A 15,339-nucleotide genomic window follows, 5' to 3' on the forward strand; every position below is an offset into this window, starting at 1 on the left:
CCATTAATACGCTTATAGTTATCAAACAGCAACTAACCGATATCCAATGGGTCTCAGCCATAGATTTAGAACAATATAGGCTCAACGGTGGCTCGGAAAAGTAGGTATAATCTTCATGGTATGGTCTTATATATGATTTTGGTCTATTAGAACGAGTTTTAAGTGAAATATATCCTCCAGAGATGATTATGAATAAAAATAATACTTCAGTTCGTGAAACTGACTTTTTAGATATTAGTCTTACTATCACTATCAATATTTATAAGGGAAAATTTTTTTAAAAACTTTACGACAAGAGGAACGATTATAATTTTGATGTCATTAATTATCCCTATTAGATGGGAATAATCCCAAAGGCCAGTATTATGGTAAATTTATTAGTCAGTTAGTTCGTTTAGCTCGTATTAATAGTTCTTATAACAGTTTTATTTTGGATTGTAAAAATTTAGTTCGTAAACTTGCACGACAAAGTTTTAATATTGCTGCACCTTGCGCAAACGGTTTGAAATCTTTGTCGACAAGTATTTTAACATTTGGGGAAAATTTGGGATTAATTTTACTTCGGAATATGTATTTTAGCATGACGTGTCATTCTTTTTTTTAGTTCAGTTCGTTTTCAATTTTTAATCTTAATTTTAATTTTCAGTACGTTTTACCTAACAAAATCATTTTTTACTTTTAGCTAGCAGAATGGTTTTCAGATTGCATTAATGAACTGTGCTATGAGATGGTCCCAAGTCCAGACGCCATTTTATTCTTTGTAATTTTCAATAACCCTGTCTAGTCATTGACTACTGATTTATGAAATCACTAATCCTTTCGATTTCTGTGCCACTAACTGCCTTGATTTCATCAGTCCCTTTAATTATATTGATAGGTTCATGCGCAAATTTACCTAGTTTAGCCGTCATTAATTAGGTACAGACCACTGAAAATAGTTTGTGAACGCGTTCGCTAAAAGATTTTAACGTTCGCAACATAATGGTAAAGGAACGTTAATCAGATTTAAAATATCAACACGTCGACACGCCATCGTTTCCCGCAATTTTACATGTTCTAGATGAGTTAGGAGAGTTTTAGCGCGCATGCATGCACGTTTCACTTTTCAGGCCCTAAAACTCCGCTATATAGTGTTTCTGGATAGAAGTCGACTATTTATGCTCAATTCTCGAGCCGATAATAGTCTTGCTTAGATTCTCAGACAATAGTCTTAAGATTCCAGTTGGTTTCATTGGTGTAATTTATTACAAATATTATCTGTTCGCCTTAAAGTTAGCAAATTTTGCTTTTCGCAATTGAAACTATAAAAGCGATATGATTAGTCTTGCCAACAAAAGGTGGCTCGAGCTCCATTCCCCCCTACATTCAGTAGGGTTTTGTGTTCACCCGGCTTATATATCAGGGATTTGATCAACACACGAATCAGGATGTCTGGAAGGAGTTTCAGCAGTATCGAGATAGCCCGACCACTGTCCGCGGACAACTGTCCACGAACACCTGTCTACCAGATCATTACTGCATAATGACAGTATCCCCTGAATCAAGCAGGGTTCACATCATCCCCTGAATCAAGCAGGGTTCACATCATCCCCTGAATCAAGCAGGGTTCACATCATGGCACGCGAATTTCAATCAGCGGTGGTGTCAAGGCTTATTAAACGATTAAGCAACCTTACGGGAGGCGGTGGGTCCATTAATTTCGTCCATTAGACAGAAGAGTACCATGTCAGGAATTGGAATAGCTGTTGTTGTTGTTGTTGATGATGGCAACTGATAATACTTCACCAAAAACGAACGACTTATATACCACATTTTAATCGTAATCATTTATTTCATTGAGCAATCAATATTATTCTACTACTTGGAAGGAGTTTCTAGATGTCATGGACACGTGGTGTGACGGCGCAACAAAGAAGAAGATACTTTAATTTCGCAGTACACGTTCTACCGAGAGAAAAGAGGCTTATTCTCTACTGACGCTGCCTCAAGTTTTAGCCAAGATTCTGACGGTCCAGTCTCTTGGTGGAGCAACTTCGGTTGAGAGGTACCCGAACTATAACAGAGTTTTCCAATGAAAGCGCTGTCGCAATCGACATCAGCCTCACCCTGTGAGACGAATTGGAGCTTGTACGACTGGGTGATAAACAAAAAAAGAAACCGCCCCACAGTTAACAAGCAGCGAGACCTTATTAATATTATTATTTATGTTATTATATTTATGTTATTATATTTATGTTAACACAAGTTTGCGTCTTATGAAAAATTCACGAATTAAGGAGCAATAATTTTATTATTATTTGCTTATTGCTATACTAGTGACTTATTTTTATTCATTGTTGTTTATTTACTGTCTAATTCCGACAACATAGTTTTATCTCATTGTATCCATTTAAAGTTAAAAACGGACATTAAAATGAACGCTCGGAGCCCGGAGGCATTCAAACGTTTACCTACGGGCGTTGACTTGAACGTAAATGGGCAGACTATTTAACTTTAAGGTTAAACGGATATTAATATATACATATATGTACGCTATGCCCTAGCTGGGGCCTCTTCTCAGACTCTCGAGCGTTCAATTTGAATTGGTGTCGATTCAAAATTAAAGTTAATTAAAGTTCAATAAGATAAACTTATCATTGCTGGTTTGATTTTGGAACCTTCTCTAGACCTAGTAATTTTGGATTCGTAAGTTATGTGCGAGAATAGCTTCCCAGTCCCACGTCAAAGTGATTTATAGATTATCCTTATTTTTAAGGGAATCGTTAGGTATTCGTATAGTAGTAGTAAATCTTTCAAAGTACGAAATATCTCTTTAAAAGAGCATCCTAGGCACCTTATAGATATCAAAACGCATAAAAAAGAAAACAAAAACATCAACCATCTTCTAACTTCTTCCACTCCTCCCTATCTAAAGCTAAAAATCTAAGGTCTTCGAAATCAGTCAAATTCTTAAGTCTAATATCAAGATTTCTACTAGTCAAGTCTTTTCTAATAACATCTAATAAGTTTAAACATGGTCTACCCCGTCTCCCTTCCATAAAAATATCAGAATTTATAGCAAATAACATAGAGGTGTATGCTGGTGAGTCTTCCTGTCCTCTTAAGATATGTCCTAACATTCTCCATCGAAACTTAGAGACTCTCACAGACAAGGGAGTGACATAACAACGAGCATAGAGTGGCTCATTAGAAATAACCCCAGTAGGCCATCTGATGTTGAGGATTCTTCGGAGGTGTTTGCGATGAGCAATATCAAGTTCATTCAACGAAGTATAGTTTTATTATTACACGTACGTGACCAATACCTATTATTCCCCGCGCGATGTTATTACAAATTAGATTCTCTTTCACTTTGATCAGTTTCTTTCAAAAACAGATTCGCGCGTCAAATATATTTAGTTTGCGCGCTTTTGGTACTCCCAAAAGTACGTCAAAATGCAATTCTGTGAATTGCATTATTATAAATTTATAGTCATAGGTAATAGGCTCCATGTCATTGTCCACAGGACTGGTCACCGTTAACCTTGTTTAACTTAAACTGGTCGGAAAACGCGGATGTGTTATGAAAAATAATGTTTATCGCTTTGCCATTCGGCCGGTAGAATTAGATCAGAAAATCATGCGGATACCGATAAGACGATAAAACAGTTATCGAATTTTATACCTTTACCTAAGGCTAATGGTGATGCAACGCTAATGGAATACCTTGATCAGAAAGAAGTAAGAACTTTTGCTTTTGGCAAATCTAACAACCACGGAAATTTTCAGCGACATCAACGCTAAAATCGGAAACGATTTTCACTTCAAGATCTACTTAGAGAAAGTAATGACATGTCGGTGGGGATCGCGACGTGATACAAGTAGTATAGTATGGTATCTACCTTAAGTTATGGAACTGCTGAAGGTAATTCGTTAGAAGGCTTACATCTCGATCCCGGGGTGCGGATAGAAGAAAAACATTATTTATAGTCTTGGACACTTATAACTAGCTGATAGCACAGACTACGTTTTTGTTAGGAAGAATTAGGGTCCGCAAAAGATGACAGTCAGGATAAGTTCTATGTCTGTCATGTACAATATATTATTATAGGAGAAACACTATTGTATAGAGAATATGCTATAGAAAGATATCATGTACATAAAGGTAAGTATACTTATTGGTAGAATTGTGGAACACAACAAGAAAATTGAGAATAATCTTGTGCGAGGGTAGGGACCCAGATGGCGTTTCTAACCCAAATAAACTTTAAGGAGACTTCTCATCAGTAGCCGCACCTCCTTAATCGGTTTCTGAACTGGAATTATATGGGCTTCCAGACGGCCAGACCGAGTATTACCATCCCATCCTTCTAGAGTTCATCACAAGTAGCACCCACCTTGAAGATCTTTGACACCCAGACACACCCCATTGGCGAACAAACTTTGGATATAATCTTACATGCTCCCGAAGGAATCCCTGGTTTATGGTCTTTCTCCTCGTCACCAGCACTTTCGCTAGAGTCACCAGCCCTTTCACTGGAGTCATCAGCCCAATCATTGAAGTGTACAGAAGTACAGTTGTGTGTTAGATCAATTTCTTGGTCTAACATTTAATACTAATTCGTGCGTACCTTATCGGACCTTATTTGGACGGACATTACTTGAACGCTGGAGGCCCTAGCGTTCATCTTAATGTCCGTTCAAATAAAGTCCGTTGAAATGTTTTCAAAAACTTTTCCATTTCGAACTTTTTACCCAGAATATGACAACTATGAGAACTTTATTGTGCCGTAAGTTAACGACGGAAAGGTTCTCCTTGGTCTGCCGGAGGCACAGAAAACTCTACTAGTATATGATGTTTTCAAGGGTCACTTGGAGGAAAAAGTCGACGAGTTCATATTACTGAGAGGATGTAATGAAACAGTGCTAGGAAAGCTCCACGTGATGTTAAGGTTAACCTTAAGTTGTCTAAGATAAAAACCACTTCACGCCGAATGGCTTGTAAAAGTTAACACTGAAATGCAGGACCGGGGTAGTTTGATAAAAAAGGTTTCCACAAAGCTAGAAATCACTGATGCTTGTTTAAGCATGGACTATTTCATGCACGAAAACCTATTTAATGAAGATGATATGTGATATTAGACACTAGCGCTGATCATGTACACATATTTTAACATATTTACTGCTTAATGACTGCTATTCTTACTTACTGTATAAAAAATGGATTAAAAAATCATTTGCTGAAATTTAAAAAAAGTCAAAAATTGAAAAAAATTCGGATTTTTGATGGTTTTGAATGCCTTCGAGCGTTCATATTAATGTCCGTTCACAATTATGTCCGTTCATGTAATGTCCGTCCAAATAAGGTCCGATAAGGTAAAATCAAATTCGCACGTGTGCACTCAATGCAGTTCTGGTCACGTACCGGTAACTTTAGTCTTTAACTTAAACTGTTTGGAAAACAGATGTGTACATGAAATATATTAATGTTTATCAGCCGGTAAAGTATTTGGAGGGAAAAATCTCACATACACCAGACGAAAAATTTGAATGATTGGAGTTACTTTTACTTATCATGTCTAAATATTAATAAGGTTTACTGGCTCAGTTTTTGAATGTATGGGAATGAAAATAATTTCACTCGAATTTCGACAGATCTTATACTAACTTGACTGTACTTGTAGCAAACCGCATGACGTTTATTGATCATCAACTTTCAATAGTTCAAAGGTATTTTCATCCATAATTAATGATGACACATATATCTGTTAATGCTCGATACTTCATTCCGTGTACTATACAGTGTACACAATTACGTAGAGATGCTGTACTGATAGACATTGCGGATGCTGACCATTATACGATAATGAGACTAACATATTTTTTCATTAAATACCTAAATTATTAGCATTTAAAATATTTTCTGCTGACACGTGCATGCACGCGCGCTAAAACTCTTCTAACTCATCTAGAACAAGTAAAATTGCGGGAAACGATGGCGTGTCGACGTGTTAATATTTCAAATCTGATTAACTTTCCTTTACCTTATGTTCCGAACGTTAAATCTTTTAGCGAACGCGTTCACAAACTATTTTTAGTGAACGTTCCGTACGTTCACTACAACTAAGCCGGGTGTCTATCAAAGTAAATACTCATACTTTGACAATGACATCATATTTGCGGACCCTAATTCTTCCTAACAAAAACGTAGTCTGTGCTATCAGCTAGTTATAAGTGTCCAAGACTATAAATAATGTTTTTCTTCTATCCGCACCCCGGGATCGAGATGTAAGCCTTCTAACGAATTACCTTCAGCAGTTCGGTTCACGTACTGTAGTGCGACACGTACTCTAGTGCGACATGTACCCTAGTGCGAAACCTCCAAGATCGACACTGTCGCAGTAGAGTACGCTACCTGGATCGTAGTGCGACACGTACCCTAGTGCGACAGAGAAATTTCAAGGCCGACACTGTCGCACTACAGTGCGCTACCTGGACTGTAGTGCGACACGAACTAAAGTGCGACAAAACACTTTACGCAATAAAAATTTGACTTTCCATTTTAAGTTTTAATGACAAGAGTGTAGTCGTGTATGAGTAAATATGGGGTTAAATATAAAATCAAAGATTACAATCCACGAAGATTAGGTCCACGAAGATTTATAGGTCCACGAAGGCAATAGCACCGATCATCTTAAAGTACTTCCGTATTGCTGAGTTCTCTGCGTTGTATTCCGGGACTAGGTCATGTTGCCGCATCTTCCTCCAAAGTGCTTGCTTGTGGTGGAAGAAGCATCCTCTCTTGGTAGTATACAGGTTGTCTCCACAGCGTTTATCATGGCTCTCTCGTAATCACTCATGACAGATTGAGGGTCGACTCCAAAAGCAAGGAGCTCATCCAAGAGGGCTTCATAATGTCCAACAGCATCAGCAATTAGGTGTTTCGTAGGGAGGTCAGTATCGGAAGCTTTCCGTTTCATATGCTGCTTTGCTGTGTGGACAGAGTTTGCTGCAGGAGTAGGAGGGTGGGAATAAGTCTTCGTACTGGTCACAGTAGTGTCGTTCATCAGACTGAGACGTCCGGAGCAGATCTTCCCAGTGGATCGCCAGTAGGTCCTGTCGTCGCGCTTCTAATTATCCAGGCAGTAGCGGTATCCGTCGTGGATAACGTTTCTTGAACCAGTAGTGCGTCCAGGAATGGAGGTGATTGAAGAATACATGTTGATGTTGTTCGATGCTTTGGTAGAATCATCGTGACTTTATATATGGCCCAAGAATATGAACTTGTTATCCAAATCGGAGATATACCTTCATACGATACGTGTGATAGGAATGAGGATCATATGCTGCTTAAGAGTTACCCGGTGGATCACACACTGCATACGTGGCTTGAACTGACCCGAAGGAATTGTGATCAGTGGATCACTTCGAAACACGTGATGTGAACCGACGAATCGTATTCGCAAGATCAATTCGAAATAAGTGACGTGAACCGACCCGACGAATCACTTAATGGTCCATAAGAAGGATAGGATGTGACCTGAGCTTGGAAATAAGTCAGGATATTTTGTCGCAGTAGAGTACGCTACCTGGATGGTAGTGCGACACGTGTACCCTAGTGCGACAGAGGGTGTTTTTGTCGGACTTCGCACTAGAGTACGTGTCGCATTACAGTACGTGTCGCACTACAGTAAGATTACCCTTTCTCTAAGTAGATCTTGAAGTGAAAATCGTTTCCGATTTTACTTTTAGCGTTGATGTCGCTGAAAATTTCCGTGGTTTTTAGATTTGCCAAAAGCAAAAGTTCTTACTTCTTTCTGATCAAGGTATTCCATTAGCGTTGCATCACCATTAGCCTTAGGTAAAGGTATAAAATTCGATAACTGTTTTATCGTCTGATCGGTATCCGCATGATTTTCTGATCTAATTCTACCGGCCGAATGGCAAAGCGATAAACATTATTTTTCATAACACATCCGCGTTTTCCAACCAGTTTAAGTTAAACAAGGTTAACGGTGACCAGTCCTGTGGACAATGACATGGAGCCTATTACCTATGACTATAAATTTATAATAATGCAATTCACAGAATTGCATTTTGACGTACTTTTGGGAGTACCAAAAGCGCGCAAACTAAATATATTTGACGCGCGAATCTGTTTTTGAAAGAAACTGATCAAAGTGAAAGAGAATCTAATTTGTAATAACATCGCGCGGGGAATAATAGGTATTGGTCACGTACATGTAATAATAAAACTATACTATAAGTATACGAATACCTAACGATTCCCTTAAAAATAAGGATAATCTATAAATCACTTTGACGTGGGACTGGGAAGCTATTCTCGCACATAACTTACGAATCCAAAATTACTAGGTCTAGAGAAGGTTCCAAAATCAAACCAGCAATGATAAGTTTATCTTATTGAACTTTAATTAACTTTAATTTTGAATCGACACCAATTCAAATTGAACGCTCGAGAGTCTGAGAAGAGGCCCCAGCTAGGGCATAGCGTACATATATTAATATCCGTTTAACCTTAAAGTTAAATAGTTTGCCCATTTACGTTCAAGTCAACGCCCGTACGTAAACGTTTGAATGCCTCCGGGCTCCGAGCGTTCATTTTAATGTCCGTTTTTAACTTTAAATGGATACAATGAGATAAAACTATGTTGTCGGAATTAGACAGTAAATAAACAATAATGAATAAAAATAAGTCACTAGTATAGCAATAAGCAAATAATAATAAAATTATTGCTCCTTAATTCGTGAATTTTTCATAAGACGCAAACTTGTGTTAACATAAATATAATAACATAAATATAATAACATAAATAATAATATTAATAAGGTCTCGCTGCTTGTTAACTGTGAGGCGGTTTCTTTTTTTGTTTATCACCCAGTCGTACAAGCTCCAATTCGTCTCACAGGGTGAGGCTGATGTCGATTGCGACAGCGCTTTCATTGGAAAACTCTGTAGTTCGGGTACCTCTCAACCGAAGTTGCTCCACCAAGAGACTGGACCGTCAGAATCTTGGCTAAAACTTGAGGCAGCGTCAGTAGAGAAATGAGAATAAGCCTCTTTTCTCTCGGTAGAACGTGTACTGCGAAATTAAAGTATCTTCTTCTTTGTTGCGCCGTCACACCACGTGTCCATGACATCTAGAAACTCCTTCCAGACATCCTGATTCGTGTGTTTATCATATCCCTGATATATAAGCCAGGTGAACACAAAACCCTACTGAATGTAGGGGGGAATGGAGCTCGAGCCACCTTTTGTTGGCAAGACTAATCATATCGCTTTTATAGTTTCAATTGCGAAAAGCAAAATTTGCTAACTTTAAGGTGAACAGATAATATTTGTAATAAATTACACCGATGAAACCAACAGGAATCTTAAGACTATTGTCTGAAAATCTAAGCAAGACTATTATCGGCTCGAGAATTGAGCATAAATAGTCGACTTCTATCCAGAAACCTAGGAGAATCAGGGGACATCCTGTTGTCAATTTATGGGAGGCCGACTTTACTGCTTTGATCACAGACGTCCGATACAGCAGCGGAAGCGCAAGATCTGCTGATGAGCAATTCCGTCGGTCTGTACCTAATCAATGACGGCTAAACTAGGTAAATTTGCGCATGAACCTTTCAATATTATAGATTATACTTTTCCGAGCCACCGAATTGAGCCTGTATTGTTCTATGGCTGAGACCCATTGGATATCGGTTAGTAGCTGTCTGAAAACTATAAGCGTATTAATGGCTGTTACAGTAGGCTCTCAACAGTTGAATACCATCCCCAAGCCAACAGTGATGATTAGTCGAAGCATAATGAAACTAGCCAAGTATTTAGCGAGACACAATGATGAACTGGCCGATCAAGCACTTTTTGGGATTCCCAACATAAAATAACAACACCTGTTTCCAAACAGTTAAAGTTAAAGATTATAAACTTACCGTTGCCTAATTCTGAGAACATGGAACGCACACGTGCCAATATGATTTTACGCGCGAATTACCCAGAATTAACTGAAACTGAATGCTGAAAGAGAATCTTATCGCGTCGCGCGGGGAATAATTTTGGTCACGTACATCATTTTGTGTTCCCTTTTAAATACAATTACCAGTGCAGAGAGTGGTTTCAGAAACGCAAATTCAACTTGCAAAGATTAACTTACCTGGGTAACCTCGCTCAGGCTTTTGCATTTATTAAGTTAAACACATTGATTTAACATTGAACATATTATGGCGATTAAAAATATGCCTATAGCAGATAGGGCGGAATGACAGGTTCAGCAACGCCCAGGAATTACAAGCAGCAAATTCTGCTACTGCTAGTGCTATCAGTATCACGGAGAATCGAAGCAAATATTATAGTGGTACCGTGGCATGTCCATTCTGGGTCAGCGTTGTATATACTTATATATGTTGCATGGATAAGTTCCTGCTTGCTGTTGGCGTTGCTGCGGCGAGGCTGGCTGGAATAATTGTCGGAGAACTCTTTGGCTTCGTACTCTCTTCACTTCTTTCTCCGCACAAAACTGTTCAATCCGTGGGAGGCCCTGTTATTCAAATAAAGTTCTGAACCCTCAATCAAGCGTTTAGTTCTAAAACTTTGGTAATGGAAATTGTAGTTTTGTAGCTTTTCTCATAACTATCGTCCTATCGAACTGATGATCAATAAACATCACGCGGTTTGTTACAATCAAGTTTTAGTTAGTATAAGGAGTCGTTTACATATCAGCAGAGGGGTCTTCCAAATTGCAAATGATTACGATTGACCATATAATATTGTAATTTTGGCACAATAGCACAATACTAATAGCGATACCCGGATTTAACATTTAAACAATTTGTAATCGTATTGCCATGCAGTGTTTGTGTAACTGTAGTACTAGTTGGTAATCGCTTTTCTTGTCAAAAAGTTAATATTTGTTTCCTTCGATAGTAAATTATTTTGTCCCAAATTCATATATTTTCTAATAATACAAAATTGTTTTTAGACCAATTATACAATGTCAATAAGTCATGTGGCATGTAAGGCGCCAAAGACAAATTGCTAAAAGGCTCGGCGCAACTGCAGAAAACTGCCACTAACTGCCACAAACTGCCACTAACTGCTACAAACTGCCACTAACTGCTACAAACTGCCACTAACTGCTGCAAACTGCGCGCGTAGTGCGTGGGCGCGATTGTAGCAGTTAGTGGCAGTTAGTGGCAGTTAGTGGCAGTTTGTAGCAGTTAGTGGCAGTTTGTAACAGTTAGTGGCAGTTTGTGGCAGTTAGTGGCAGTTTGTGGCAGTTAGTGGCAGTTTGTAGCAGTTAGTGACAGTTTCTTTGCACTTTGCTCCTCCTGTGAAGCGAGAGGGCTCTGGTTAGAGCAAGGACTTCACCGCTTCGACGCGCCGCGCGAACTAGCATTCTTGCTTCGCAGAGCAACGATCTCAATGGGTTGACATCGTCAACCAATCAAAATATTGTTATACGTTGTATGACCCGCCGCGCACGAAGTGCGCGGCTCCCCCTGTATCGTCGAAGACTATAGTGAATTGACAGTAGTGGTCACCACGTGATACAACCAAAATATAAAAAGTATGATCGTCACGGTCGTTTCACCATAGTGAAACGACCGTGGGGGTCGCAACGTGATACAAGAATCTTGGAGGACTTCGCCGCTTCGACGCGCCGTGCAAACTAGCATTCTTGCTTCGCATCGTTGCTCTGCTTCGCAGAGCAACGATCTCGACGGATTGACATCGTCAATCAACAAGAATCAATCGTATACTTGTTGAACTGTGAACAGTGAATAATAAAACTTAGTAGATGAATATTAAATGAATATTACAAGTATTAGTAACTATTTAGAAAACACTAACAGTTATAATAAAGCATATAAGATATAATAGCAAAACACAAAACCTACACTCTCATCAGATACAAAATAGTTTCTTACATAACAAGTTTCATTTCCTCCGACGCGCCAATCCCACTGCAAGCTCTCGTTTGACGTTTTAATTTTTTTCAAATATACGCGAAAGAAGCATATACGTGAAAGAAGCGAGAAATATACTTATAATTATAAGCTACTAGTACTACTACTAGCTAGCTATGCAACACTTAACAGTATAGTAGCTACTAGTACTATATACTCAATATTTGTGCATCGATGCACTATTGGGTCGCGCGCGCATCAAATAATGCTTCTCGCAATCGTATGCAGATCGGCGAGATGCGAACGCGAAGGATTGACATCGTGAATCAAACTCAATATATATTGGTAGTCAATTTGTTTGGGTCAAATCTCTACACATATTTTACTGTTTACTAACGTCATGCAAATTCTTATATGTTATAGACTTAAAATTGGGCAGACATAAAATTAATGGAAATTACGTAAACACTTCAGCAAACCTTATTTATAAGAATAATGAATAATAATATGGGTATTAGGGTCTGCCCACGCTACGCCATGTGGCGACGGGCCACATGGCGTGGGTAAAAGGGCACAGTGTGTTTAGAGCTCCCACCATGTGGCCCGTCTATCTAAACACACTGTGCCACTTGTCGTGGATTTAGCAAGGGGAATAGAGGCACGGATTTTCAAAATCCGTGCCTCTATTCCCCGAGAGTTTCCACGCCAACTGGCGGGAGCTCTAAACACACTACGCGCCTCGTTGTGTGAATCCGGTGACTATTGGCGGGAGCTCTAAACACACTGTGCCTTTTTAATTTTACCCACGCCATGTGGCCAAGTGGCACAATGTGTTTACATTAATCGGGCCATGTCGCCCGTCGCCACATGGCGTAGTGTGGGCAGACCCTTAAGTTAATATTCATTCACATATTAAGCAATCACTTTTGGGCAAATTTTCAACCCCTTCCAAATCCGTAATTAGTTTTACACATAGCTTCTGTGTTTAAATTACACTTATAGTTATAGAAATCCCCTCCCTCAGTGATTAAATAATATGTGAACGACCCCTACAAATTCATCCAGCGACCAGCTCCCATTTAATGTCCGACCAAATAAAATCCGATAGGGTATAGTTCTATTTTTGTGAAACTTTTATCGGTCTATTTTCAATAGTATTTGGGAAATTAGGAAATTAGATATAGGCCTATTCTCACAATTTCTCTTTAAAAACAGATTCCGGTAGCTACTAAAAAATAAATTATAATGTTTCCTAAATACATGCTGCCTGATGATTTCTCTTCGCTGTGAGTGTGATCCCTTTGCTGTGATCCATTGTTGCTGGTCTCCTTTTTATCCTTTTTACCAATTCCATTCTTTAGCGCTACTTTTGGATCTTGTTTATCCATTGGAGCAGATTGCATGGGGATTGCAGCAGGCGGCATGTATGATTTTGTCTTTAATTGTATACCATAAATGTCGACCTCACAAAGAGCCAAGTAATTGTTGGGCTGGTCTATCCTGATATACCTTACAAGACATATTTATAACGTACGAAATGTGGCGGTTTTCCGAAAATTTCGCCATATTTTCGGACCGCCAAAATTTCGGTCGTCGTAATAGAATCCGTCGCATTATTTTTAGCTTATTCCAATAATTGTGGCTTCATCGATTCATTTTGTTCTTGAAAAGTTAGTGATTTGATGGTGGGACAAATAAACACAATATTCCATGATGAATTTAATGTCAAGTAATACGTTTTAAATTTACAATAAATTACATTTATGTGCTAACATAAACGTTTTATAAGAGACTAAGTCAAGATAAACAATTTAATACCAAACTCAATAAGTGAAACTGAAAGAGTCGAGCCGGACCTCTTAGAGGAAGATAAAGAAATCGATTTATAAGTTTCATTTTGTTTCAACATGATTTTACCGATTTTTAGAAAATTTTGAATTTCCTTTGTGTCAGAAAACAAAATGATGAAAAATACCCTTATTTTCTGTGACGTCCGAAATGTGACGGTTTTTGTTCAATTTCGCCATATTTTCGGACCGTCAAAATTTCGGTCGTCACAAATTGGTCCGCCACAAAAATGTCTTGTAAGGTAGTGTGCAGTAGGCTGACTGTTACATTCGATGATGTACACGTTTTTTCCGTACATCCATCAATACCTTACCATACTCAACTGTCTCAGTCTGAGCTTCCTTTACTTTTAGAAGGGCTACCCGCTACAACTGTAGCTCCATCAATTTTGTCTTGGCAGCACTCTTTTTGGTTGTAGATAACGACTCTGTAAATTACATACCTTTCTTCAAGATCTACTTTCCACCAGTTGTCCTGAATCTCGGATGTTTGGGTACATGATCCCTTTTGCCCATCTTTATTTCCGTCAATTGCTAGACTTGCTGCTCCACCCTGACCCAAAGGAAGACCAGAACTTTGGGAGGCGTCCAAATAATAGTGGGTTAAAAGTTTCTCTCGCTTACGGTTAACATCATCAATAAACCATAAAATAGCATCATCCGTTCTGTTCGTAACAGAAACCCAGAATGATTCCGAATCTCTGACTACTCTTGAAATCAGGTACTTGTTCTCGCGACTAACCTGGGATTTCATTATTTTGTAGCCGAAAGGGACACCTTGTTCTTTTATTTCCTCTTTAATCACCCAGCATTCGTCATCGTTCTCGTGCGGGCTTTCAAGTATCAGAGCCCTGACATTGCCGTTCAAATCTGGGCTACTGTCGTTTACTACCAACATTCCCCCCGCAATACTTCCACCCACGACCTCTATCTTGCTACAGACTTGTCCGTTGTTATAGTGCTTGGTTTGATAAATCCTCCATTTCTGTCCCTGATGATCACCGTCGCTCATTTCTGTTCGCACCTAGTGATATTGTTTTTAAAGAAGGAGGTAAAAAGACAAATGCCATATGATAAGGAATATTGAAATAATCCTATGATCCAGGAAAATAAAATTATGTTCAACTGTTCTGGTGGTGTGACAACAACAATGCAACATGTTTCAACCAATTTAATTATACCTCTTTATTACTCCGATCAGACGTTGAAGTAAGCGTAAACCATGCCGCTGGGCCGTCAACTTTTCTTATTTCATACTCAATTCCAGGGACCGGCGTGAAATCTGGAAATAGATTTCATTACTTGGTTGCTGAGGGCAATGCGGTCACTTGACTGTACTGATTATCTAGATCAAGGCTTTTCATTTGGTACATCATAATTGATCATATACAATCTAATGAAAAGGTGAATAAGATCTGAGTGAGAAATTCTTGTTTGATAATATCCAATCTTCTACTCCTACAACAATGTTTGGTTTAAAAATTGGTAATCATAAACGTGTTATTATATACTATCATAACCTACTGAATCGCGCTCCGAGGTGCTTCGCTGTTTATTTACGAGTTATGTATTTCGTGTTACT

This window comes from Bolinopsis microptera, chromosome 6, assembly GCF_026151205.1.
Source record: "Bolinopsis microptera isolate Bmic1 chromosome 6, MBARI_Bmic_1.0, whole genome shotgun sequence".
Lineage (NCBI taxonomy): Eukaryota > Metazoa > Ctenophora > Tentaculata > Lobata > Bolinopsidae > Bolinopsis > Bolinopsis microptera.